General features: G+C 39.4%; 1 long non-coding RNA gene across 1 annotated transcript in view; it reads left to right on the forward strand.

The window, feature by feature from the left end:
* The window catches only part of LOC309373458, a 97,077-nt gene extending 85,362 nt beyond the window's left edge, over positions 1-11,715 (forward strand). Inside the window, exons 3-4 of the long non-coding RNA XR_014170051.1 lie at positions 7,332-7,391; positions 10,874-11,715. This is a non-coding gene — a long non-coding RNA (uncharacterized lncRNA). The remainder of the gene's footprint in view (positions 1-7,331; positions 7,392-10,873) is intronic.
* The last annotated feature ends 279 nt before the right edge of the window (positions 11,716-11,994 follow it).

Here is an 11,994-nt window from a genome sequence, read left to right on the forward strand (position 1 = left end):
TGCTGCTTATCTCTTGCGCTTCCCAGTTTGGTTGAGATGTTTTACATCCGGAGATGCGCTGGAAGGATACAGGCCTGGCTAATTAAATGCAAACTTCATTGTTTTTGCTTGCTGCTGTTGCTGGTGGTGATGCTGAGAGGACAAATGAAATGGCATTTCGCAAAAAAGTAATGGGTTTTACTCCAGGTGCAATGAAATTGAAAACTGTAGTTCCATCTGACAGGTAATATTGCTCATTCGAATGGTTTTAAGCTCAGTTATTTAAAGGGGCAGTGTATTAGTCACAAACCATTTAACACAAGCTTTTAACTTGTTTTCACATTTGACAGTGGTAGGGGAGTCTGTCTGAGAAGTAACATTTTGAAAGCAATCGCGCTCTAAAGTTTTTATCTCCTCTTTGTTTGCTGTGAAGTAGTAAGGCAGGTAATAGTGTTGTTGCCTGCTTGCCCCCCTGTATGAGGCAAAACTGGAAAAGGAGGCCTCCTTTGTGAGAACTGGAGAGCTGCTCTGTCCAAAGGATGACCAAGGCCAAGCCATGTCGATTGGCACTAGGATGCTTCACACATCCATGGGGAATCAAAGGGGAAAGGTTGTGCTGCATTGCTTCGAACAGAATAATTACTTTAAGGTGTCTCTTATGGTGGTGATAATGAGAAGAGGGTGTTTTATTATCAAACCACTTTTATCCACTGATCATGAAGAACACCAACTGATTTGGTCACCACACTCCAAACACAATATTGTGGATAAAAGTGGTTTGACATACCAACACTTTGAAGCCAAAATCTGGGATGCCATCTTCTCATTTTTAACTAGCGAGCATGAAGGTCATTTGGGTTGCCGTGGTCTCACACAATGCCCCCTCCCCGCAATAAAAAAATATTTTTGGGGGCACAGTGCCTTATAGGCATAGGATTCAATAAACAATGTTTAAAAACCAGGTTTCCATAACTTAACTCAAATATAAGGTAAATATATCAATAAGTACCTTCTTCCTTCAGTGGAAATACTGAAGTTTGACAGATGGACTGAGTAGAGATGTTGTAAGGACCCCAGAAAACATATTAAACACCACTTTGGTTTGGTGGTGAGTTTCGATGTTGGAGATCTAGCATTAAATACCTGCTCAGTAATGGAAGTCGTGGAGTTGTTTTGTGAAAAGCATTTCTCAGCAGCTTGATTCATCACAGAGCTGCTGAAAAGATCAATGAGACAAGAGAATATGAAGGTACTTTTATACACCAAAAAGTGCTATAGAAATTATTACAAATACAGTGTGCAGATGTAGGGCTATTTATGAGTCAATGAGATCTGACCTTATATGTTACTGCTCTGATGGACATCAATAAAAAATTATTAGGGATTTCAGCATGAACAATTATCTCTATGAGACACGAGTTCCACAGTGTCTCTCAGAGTGCCATTTAAGCATCAAGACAAACACATCAAGGGAAATGTTTTACAAAAATTCTCAGTACTTAACTCAGTGTGGCCCTCATAGAAGATTCCATAACAAGACACAGAAGCTGCAGGGACACAGCTCTGGCCCCTTCCTGAGGTTGCATGATATTGCTGGCCTCATCCTTGATGACCCCATTTTATGCACAGAGAAAGCCTGCACATATAGACCTTTATGCACATAGGCTTTCCTGGCATTCTGGACTGTTACATGATCAAGGTCTCAGAAGATGGAGAAAGCCTGCATGTAGCTTCCACATGACCTCACATGTAGGGTGAGAGGTGCACCCCCACTGTCCTGTCTGTGCTGCACATGTAAGGGGGCTAGAGTTTTCATTTGAAAGAAGGATCCAGCCTTAGGGCTGCTGAAAATATCAGTCAGGTCACAAAAATGTTATACCGGTAATTCTAATGCAGTGTGCTATGCCTCCCTAACACATTTTTTTAAAAAAAATGAAAATATGTTTCGTACAACGTGAAAACACTGACAGCTAGGGAGTTTGGCAATCTGAAAAATGACTTTTCAGAAAGAAAACAAGGACAATACACATTCAGCTTTGCTTTGAACGTAATGAATTATTTGGATTAAAAAGAGAAAATGATGGGGAAACAAAAATAATACTAATTAACATTTCTTCAGTTGAAAAGGAATGTTGCTTTGATAAGTAGTGTTGTATATTTACAGTACACACAAGTCCTCCTGGGAATGAATGTTTATTAAAATTCAGTTACCAATTTCCATTACACACATTATTTCTCAAGCCCAACTTCCCTGAGGAAGCTATAATGCTCCCTATACTGTCACTTGATACAGTCACCTTGATTCTGAACACTTAATGTGGAAGATTCATTAATTTCTACAGAACATTCAAAGGTGCTGTGAAGGCAACGTTTCTGGTCTACACATTCTCATTTGGTGGTGCAATGAAATCTGGAGCAGCGGAGGTGTGATGGATAGATGGTGTGGTCATGGACCACTGACCAACTACATGTCATTTTAATCCCTCCCCCCTCTAAGAGCTCATTCACACTTCTGTTTATGACGTGATTTCTAGGTCTGTGACTTGCAGATGCAGATCTGAGCAGATTGTTTTTTCCCTGCCTGCCATATTCCCTGGGAAAACCTGCTCTCTATTGCTGAATTGGAACAAACGTCAATCCGCTGAAAACCCAAATGTTTGTTCTGATTCAGGGAAAGTGGCAGGATTTTTGTTTGTTTGTTTGTTTTCTGTTTGTTTTTTTTAAAAAAAAACATCTCTGGTCTGTGTCTGGAAATCATGGATCTGTGCCTAGAAATTATGCCACAAACAGAAGTATGAATGAGCCCAAAGTCCATTTAAAGCAGTACCATACTGCTTTACTTCTCAGACTGGTTTTACAATAAATCCCTCTTCCCAGGGAGCTCTGGGAATTGTAGTTCTGTGAGGGAAATAGGGGTCTCCTAACAACTCACAGTACCTTCAGCGAACTGTAATTCCCAGGCCTCTTTGGGGAAGCCATGATTGTTTATAGTGTCATTATGCAGCATTAAATGTGTAGTGCAGATGTGGCCTTGGGTGAAACACCAAAATATGAAAGCTTCAATCCTTTCTGAAGAGTACATTCTCATCTTAAATCATTTGGACTTACACTTGCACAACTTCTTCTATTGTATTTAAAACATTTATTGCACTAACACTCTTCATTGTGTTTAGCTTGCATTTAAATACAAACACTCTTGTGTAACTAGAATATCAAAGAAGTGCTTTTCACCCTCTAGAAAATGGCATCTGTTCTGTAATTTTCACACAAACAACTGCAAACATCCCAAGATGCCTGCAGGAGCAATGATGCTCTGAATGAAATACAGAGACCTTGTCAATACATTCTAACATATTTAAGCAAGGCTAAAACAGAATCTTTCTCTCTTTTTGAAGAGATTTTCTTCAGTAGTACTATTTATACAAATTCTACGGAAGGATATGTATGTATACAAAAACTTCAGAAGCATCCATCAGTTACTATGGGTGGAGAAAAGATATCTGTATGCATTGAAGGCTCTGTCTACATGTTTTTCATTGCAACATTTCACAATGACAGTGGCTTCTATGCCAAATTATGATGACCTACATTAGCAACTCAGCTCCCAGAACATATTGAAAGCCAACACACAAGCCAAATTTTACAAGGCAAATGTAAAATATACTACTGGAGAAGCCTGATTGTCTCCATTATTTCAATTTTGGTTTTGTATGTTTAGCTATGTTCAATAGTGAAATCAGAAAATGGTCTGATGGACATTTAAATCGAGGTAAACAGCTGCCTTAGCTAGAGTTGGCAACTTTACCATCTGAAAGTTCAACTCCCAGGTTTTGATTACTTTTTCATTGATCTATGATTATTTCTGCTTTATTTCTCAACACATTTGTTGCATTTTATCTGTTCCATCTGTTTTATTGTGTTTTTTAGCATTGCAATGACCTATGGTTTCAAGCAATACGTTTGAACTGTTTTTTGGAATATCATAGAATTGTGGAGTTATAAGTGACACAAAGGATCATCTAGTCCAACTTCCTGCAATGCAGAATCACAGCCATTTTGATGAATATTTTGATGTTATAGCATAGAGTATTTGGAAACACTTTTACTGTAATGATGAAATATAAGTAGGGGTGCTTGAAAAATTCATCTTTTTGCAAATCCATATGAACTGACCTAATCTGCACCTTCCATATCATTGAGTAAATAAAAATGCCTTTATTTTGTTGATTTCTCACTTCTCTGAGTCTTGTGGTGCCATTCTGAGCTCAAAAGCATAAAAAATGCAGGTACTTCAAATATATCTATTTTATGATAGAATACTTTTAGAAATGCATACTTTGATGGAACATAGTTTAGAAATGTACATTTTGTGAGAAAGTACATCCATATATAGATAAACATGACTGTGTGGTTGTTGTTTTTTTAAATAACTGTTTAACGTTGAAACAGGACTGCAAATTACTTGATAAACTCAGCAGCAGTAAATGATACATACATTCCTGGCAATGCCAAACTGGAAACAACCTCAAAAACTGAGTATATAAAAAAGAATCCTACACTAGGGGAAGTTAATTCATTCATCATCATCATCATTATTTTTAAAAGGTTTATTCTGAAACTATTCTACAGAATTTTAATTCGTACAACATGACCTAATTTATTTCTAATTAAATCTAATGAATAGGCAATGGTCAGTGTTGCTGTTTATTTGTGTTGGAATTTAATGAAATGTTGTAGTTTACTTTCCCATCTTGCTCTGCTCCAATGCAATTAGAATCTGAAAACCTCCCTAACTATGAGCTGTAGCCAAGTTTTGTTCTGAAGCCAAGGAGTGGAGAGGAACAAAGCAGCTGCAAGCTCTTCTATGAGAGCCCACACATTAAGGTGGTCCCACTAAACCATGGTTTGGCTTACCATGCTGGGTGTCAGGAATGTTGGCCCCCCAGTGTGCAGCGGAAGAGTCTGCCTCAAAAATTGAGATAAGCGAGCAAGGGGCTGACTCTGCAGATGAGAGCTGGCTGTCAGAATCTAGAAAAGGAAGACACTGTTAGCTCCCAAGGAGAGGGAGAGATGGAAGGTGGCCAGAGCGTTGCCAGGCAGCCAGCAGATAAGCCAGAGTCTGAGGCTGTGTCTTCTGAGGAGGCAGGCCAGACATTCAGTCCCTGTACTAGGGGACTGGAGAAGCTCAGAGAACAACGAAAGGGAAGGAGAAGAAAGGTGGGATTTTGGCATCCTTCCTGTTGAGGGGAGGGACGATGATTCAGATTGATCAACTACTGTTAATGTGAGCAGGCGGAAAGACCTTCTCTGGATGTGTTTTTCTTGTAAATAAACATACATAAAACTGACAGAGAGTCGTTGCTGCTTATCAGGCTGCTTGCCTGCCAGAGATCATTAGACTGAGTAAACCAAGTCCTTCCCCTTACTATGCTAAAGTTATTGTGGGGAGGGGTCCCATTTATTTATGATAGTAAATTTGTCGGGAGGTTTAGAGAAGAGAATAATCTGAAGAGATTGTGTGCCTGCCCCCAATAACTTTAAGGTTTCTGAGACTTAACATAAATAAGTCAGTTTATTTAAAAAAGCAGGACAACTAGAAAATTCAAAATGCCATATCTTTTTAATGGTTCTTAATTTCCCCCTCCCTTTCAATATCAGTGCTATAGAATGAAGCACTAGCAAATCCCATTATGTACTGGGCAAAGCTCACATGCTTGTTCAAAGGTGATAGTGATCTGTGTCTTTATCAATCACACACTTTTCATGCTTAAGCAGCCTTTTCAAAATCCCTCTTTTAGCTACAATGATTGTTAAGTATAGCTGGTTGCTGAAAAGAGGTGAGGATAACTTTAAATGATCTTAATTTGTTTACCCTTTCAGTTTTCTTCAACCCACAGAAACCTGTCATACTTAAATTCACAATATCTTGACAAAGATTCTTTTTTACCCCTAGATAACTTGAGAGGTCTAAGTACACAGAGAGAACTTGAGCACCTCACTTCCACACTAGATTACCGGGGAAGGGGCATAGTCCACATTCGCATCCTAGCATCTGTCTCCTGAGGTGGTCATCTCACTCTGCCTAGTGACAGGGTTGGCTCAGTCAGAAAATAAGGCAAGGGGATTAGACTTGGCCTGGAACAAATTACTGAATGATGCCACAGTTGTTGGGCATGCTTTGCTTACATAAATATTTGTTTTGACTTTATTTGTGGCTTAAGTGCACTACACAACGCCACCACAGAAAATTAAAACAGAAGTTATATTTAAACATGAACTGACAAGAAGATACAGCTCTAGCAATCAGTGTCAGAGTTAGAGTTACAGCCAACTCCTGCTGGTCTACCTTTTTGTTTCTTGACTCATGTAAGGAATCTTATAAATAAAATAAAATAAAATGAGTAATCACATTCTCCAGAAGGGGAGGGAGTATGGAAGATGATCTACCTACATTCTTGCAAATCATTTTAAATTCCTAAGAGTGGACAAGAAGCTAATGGAAATTCATGAGTGATGCTTATTAGCATAGTAATTTTTAAACTAAACTTTACAGGTGGAAATGGGATAGAAAAGTCAACTTTGCTTTAACCTTCTAGACTAAATTTCTCTTCCTTGTTGTAAAAATGATACCAGAAGATTTGTCAAAGTTTGTCCGGTGTTCCATGACACCGGATTGAAAGTGCCATTCTGCCATTGCTTGATAGCAGCCAGTGCAAAGTAATCATTAAGCAGACTGTATTATTTTCCTAATTAGTAAAAAAATAAAAAAAATCTTTGGATTTCCTGGGGCTCCTTCCCGCTGAGCAATCATTTGATTTTGTTTATGTTGACAAACATGCAAGTTGCAGACTCTTTCTTTAATCATTTGACAAAGGCAAGTGTTTCCCCGTCTTACGCATGGGTTAAAGAAAACAATGGCACCCCCTTGCTTCCGGGTCTTCCTTTCTTGTGCAATTGTCACAGTGAGAAAACTGTACCAACTGCAATATTCTGCAGCTGTGTTTTACTGTCGCAGTTGTAAATATGCATCTTCAGATAGGACTGAGAGAATCCCCTGTCTGAAACCCTGTTGAGCTGCTACCTGCCAGTGTAGACAACACTTAGCCAAGGTGTCAGTGGTCTGACAGAGTGTGAGGCAGCTTCCTAAGATCCTAAGAAAGCTTTAGATTTTCAGACAATGATGAGCATTCAGGATCCCATTGTCACATTTTTTCCCCTAGATGAAGATTAATATCCACATTAGTTGAGGGGGTGGGGAGGACAATTTATGAGGTGGCCTTTAACCTCAGAGAAACAGGATGACAATTCCAACATTTCTAATATATGGTTGCTCTTACTTCTCACATTCCTAGGGTCACCACTTCTGCACCTCCCAAAAGCAGGAAATTAATCACCACAAAAGAAGACTAAAGGTTTGTGAACATATACCACTTTATGAGTCTGCCCTAGTTTTGAGATCTTCAGTGGGGCCTTTCCCTTGTTTCCCACCCACCCTCACAGGCACATTTGGTAAGAAGATGAGAGAGCCTTCTCAGCGGTTGCTCCCAGATTGTAGAAGTCCCTTCTAGCCTGGTCTGCTCTCACTGACAGCCAAAGATAAACCTTTGACCACTAACTTTCTGTTGCAGCCAGGGTCTTTTATTGATGCTTGTTTCCTATTTTCTTCTCCTGTTGCGGTTTTAAATTGGTTTGATTCAAGGCTCTTTTTATTATTGTAACTTATCTGCCTATGTTTATTTTAATATTTATAACTGATTGGTGTGTTTTTTAGCTGCATATACTTATAATTCGTGTTGTGAACGGCCTGGGGTCCTGCACTGCGAGAAAGGCAGGATATCAAACAAACAAACAAACAAACAGAAACTTAAAAATGTTTGTTATAATTTAATCAGAAATATAATACATCTCACAGTGACCAAATGAGCTGTGTGCATACTCAGTCTGCTATCTGAGTGCAACTGAAGTGCAGTTTCAAGATCTCTTGCTCTCCTGTCTTAGTCTTCTTTGTCTTTAAACTGGACTGGAACTGGACAGCACTCCAATTATCCCACCAAAAGGTCAGCTTCTGAGGTCCAGCTGCCCTTTACCAAGGACCAAGCCTTTAGGAACATAGATAGCTGCCTTATATACCATGTCAGACCATTGCGACATCTAGGCCCTCTCCTCCTTCCGGAGGGGAGGTGTTGTGGGCGGGAGACAATTCCCGCGTCACGCTGGGGGCGTTACGCCCCCTGCCCCATCCACATGGCTGGCGCGCCACGCCCCCAGCTGAACACCCAATCAGGCGGCTTGGTGGGAAGGGCAAGGTTTGGCCATCGTCTACCCCTTCAAATGTGAGTATTCCATTAAAGGAATCTGGCGGTCGTGAATCCTGTCTGATGCCTGTGTGGTGGGGGGCCATGGCACGACCCTCAGTGACATCAGGGGAGAGCTTATAGTTGTATTAGCATCAACAGGCTCCCCCTACTGGTGGTTAACCCCTCTTCAGACTCACCCCTCTTCGAGTGGGTGGTCAAAATCTTCCGTGGTCCAATGCCTAAGCCAATACCTTCTCACTTGCTCTAATCAATAAAGTTGTGGCCTTTTCTTGCCCATTAACCTTATATACTGTGTCCTCGTATCTTTATTCCTCCAAGCGGGGGTCCGGTCCTCGAACCACAACTCATTATTGTCTACGCTGACTGGTAGGAACTCTCCAAGGTTTCAGGTGCAGAGTTGTCAGAACATTCCCAGCCCTACCTAGAGATGTCAAGGGTTGAACCTGAGACCTTCTGCATGTAAGATAGATGTTCTACACCCAAGTTTCCCCCCTTTAGTAGACCCTGCCCCGTGGAATGGGTTTCCAAGAAAGGTTCAGCATAAGTCATCCATTCTGCCTTCCAAGCGTCTTTGAAAAACCGTATCCTTCAGGCAGGCCTTTCAAATCTGAGATGCTTCACCAGCCAGCTTTTGCCAATGTGTTTGATGCTTCTGCATAGTCCAAACTCTTCTATTGATCAATTAATGATAAAACCAACTCCATGTTGTGTATATTTTCACACAGATGCCACATTCAAAGTTATAGTCAAACATGAGCTGAAGGGAAAAGCTTTTTGAAAATAATTAACATTACCAGTTTTGGCAAGCAATGCAAATCTCCTGTAATTAAGGATTATGTAAAACTGGGATTTTAAGTACACATGGAATATTTTGCTATTATCCGTATTTTTCCTAGGAGATAACAGTGATAGCCTATCATACACAAACACCTTCCACTGCATCTTTTTTTAAATTATGTGCTTAATGTTACAGGTTAATTGGTGGTGTTTGCAAGTATCTTGTTTTCACTGGTGCTTAAAATACACTGCTAGCAAATCGACCCACACCTCTCCTCAGTCAGCATCTGTACCTCCCTCGTAGCCTGCAGTTTAAATATATTAACAATGAGAGCAAATGAAATAAACCCAGGTAGTCTGGATGTGGGAGAAGAGGGAAAAGATGCCTGCAAAATTTGTATTACTTGTTTCTCATACTTCCAAGTCAGAGAGATGAGGTGGGGAGATAACATTCCCCTTTAATCATTTTGTCAATAGTTCAGGAAGAACGCAATTGCTATTGTTATTGTTATTAAATATATTTTATATTAAACAATTTTAGCAAAACAAATTATCAATCAAAATAACCAATTACATTTCCCCCCCATTTTTTTATTCTACCCCTTCCCTCCCTCTCCCACCCCCTAAGGACTTTCCTCAGCTCCCCTCTCTGATTTGTTTGTACATATCATTCTCTACATGTTAAAAATGGTACACATCATTGCCTTATATGTCATCTATTCTACTAATAAATTTGTGGATGTTTATTCAAAACCTGGCAAGGAGTCCAAATAATATTTTTCTTTTTTTAGATAGTTTGTAAAAAGTTCCCATTCTTCCTTAAAGTCACAATTGTCTTTCTCACATAATTTATGTGTCAACTTTGCCAACTCCGCATAACTCGTCAGTTTTTCTTGCCATTGTTCTTTCGTTGGGATTTCCTCATTCTTCCATCCTTGTGCTAACAAGACTCTTGCCACTGTTGTTGCGTACATAAATAAGTTCTTTGTTTTTCTTGGCAGGTCTCGTCCTAAAATCCCTAACAAAAATGCTTCTGGCTTCTTTACAAATGCCATTTTAAACATTATTTTCAATTCATTATATATCATCTCCCCCCAAAATTAACTTCTCTACATTCCCAACACATATGGTACAAAGTACCTTCTTTTTCTTTACATTTCCAACATGTATTTGACCTGGTTTTGTACATTTTTGCCATTTGTACTGGTATAATATACCATCTATACATCACTTTCATATAATTTTCTTTCAAGAGAAAACAATCTGTAAATTGCAAATCCACCTTCCACAATTTTTCCCAGTCCTCAAATTGTATATTATGTCCTATATCTTGTGCCCATTTGACCATAACTGATTTGACCTCCTCATCTTTTGTTTCCCATTCTAGCAGAATACTATACGCTTTCTTCAGCAGCTTCGCTTCTTCTTCTATAACCTCCTTCTGAAATCTAGAGATCGTGTAGCTAAACCCTTTTTTATTGTCTTCCTTATACATCCCATATAATTGTCTATAATGCAGCAAGCTCTGAAAATGGTCTTTAATTTCCTCATAGTCTTAACACAAGACACAATTAAAGCATATAAGCTGAAAAATCAGGGGCATTACAGTCCTCCATTGCTTAGCCCTGCTACTCCTTTGCAGGTGGACTAATCCTCAGATGGCTTGAATCTCTCGTTTTTAAAACAAAACAAAAACCCTTTTCTTTTTTAAAGAAGCGTGCTTTTGAATTTGTCTATCAAACTGCTCAGAGAGAGGTAGAAGCTAATCGAGAATTTGCTTTCTTTTATTCTCTCCCCAGCAGCCAGAACTCCCTGAGAGACACCTTTCATTGGTTGTTTCCATCTCCTGTTTGCTGGCATCACAGAATCCTGCCTCCCTGCACCTACATCAACATCACATGTGTGAGGCTGATGGAATAAGTGATCTGAATCAGCCATCAGAACAAGCAGAGGCGTCAGTACATCAAGAGCAGTGAAGAAAAGGGGGTGGCAATTTTAAAAAAGGGAAAAAAAACCTGCCAAGCATCAGCTGAGCCCTCTAAATCTTGATTTTGCACATCTGCAGAAGCATGGAGAGAAATCACTATGCATGAGAAGCACCCTATTTATAACACTCTCACCCTCTTTCCTATGCAGCGTGAAGCTGTACAGGGATAAGCTTTCTCACCAAAGGATGCTTTTACCGATTCACTGTATCACACTTGCTGAAGGCCAACCTGGAATCCTGATGCAAGCAGAAAATATTTTTGTTTCACAAAAGACCTCCACCTAAAATGGCAATAACAACATTTATATTCCAAAGACATATTTTCCTTGTTAAAAATGTGTTATTGCAGAGGACGTGATCAAGTGATAACACTGAAAATATTACACAAAAATATCTTATATTTCACCCATTCCCTCATCCACTAGCAGCAAGAAAGTAGTGTTATTGAAGTACATTCAAAAGACAGTTGCTAAATTGAATTTTTATGTTACATTGTACAAGATTTCATCAGTCAGTGCAATATTCCTTTTGCCATATATGCTTAAATGTGTACTCCTGTTTATGTATGCCACTATAGATAGATGTATGGGTCAATAGACACAGATACATATATGACTAGATATTAATATAACTGTTTTGTGAGAACTACAGTAGCTTAAATAATTTTGCATGATTGCTTTTTATTCTCCTTCTATACACAAAGAGTCTTGTACTCACAAAAGGAAGCTCTACTAAATTATTCTGATTTCTCCATCCCTTAACCTTCAGGAGCGACCTCTAGGGACAGAGAGGGCTATTGTGTAGGCAGGTAGGGAAACCCTATTGCTCAGGCAGAATTCCTCTTGCTCTTTTCCTGATCCAGTCCAATGAATTCAAACTCAAGCTCACATATTACACTGAGTACAAGGTGTTTCGTGTACATACAAAAGCTTG

Source organism: Podarcis melisellensis, assembly GCF_964234715.1.
Source record: "Podarcis melisellensis genome assembly, chromosome: 7".
Lineage (NCBI taxonomy): Eukaryota > Metazoa > Chordata > Lepidosauria > Squamata > Lacertidae > Podarcis > Podarcis melisellensis.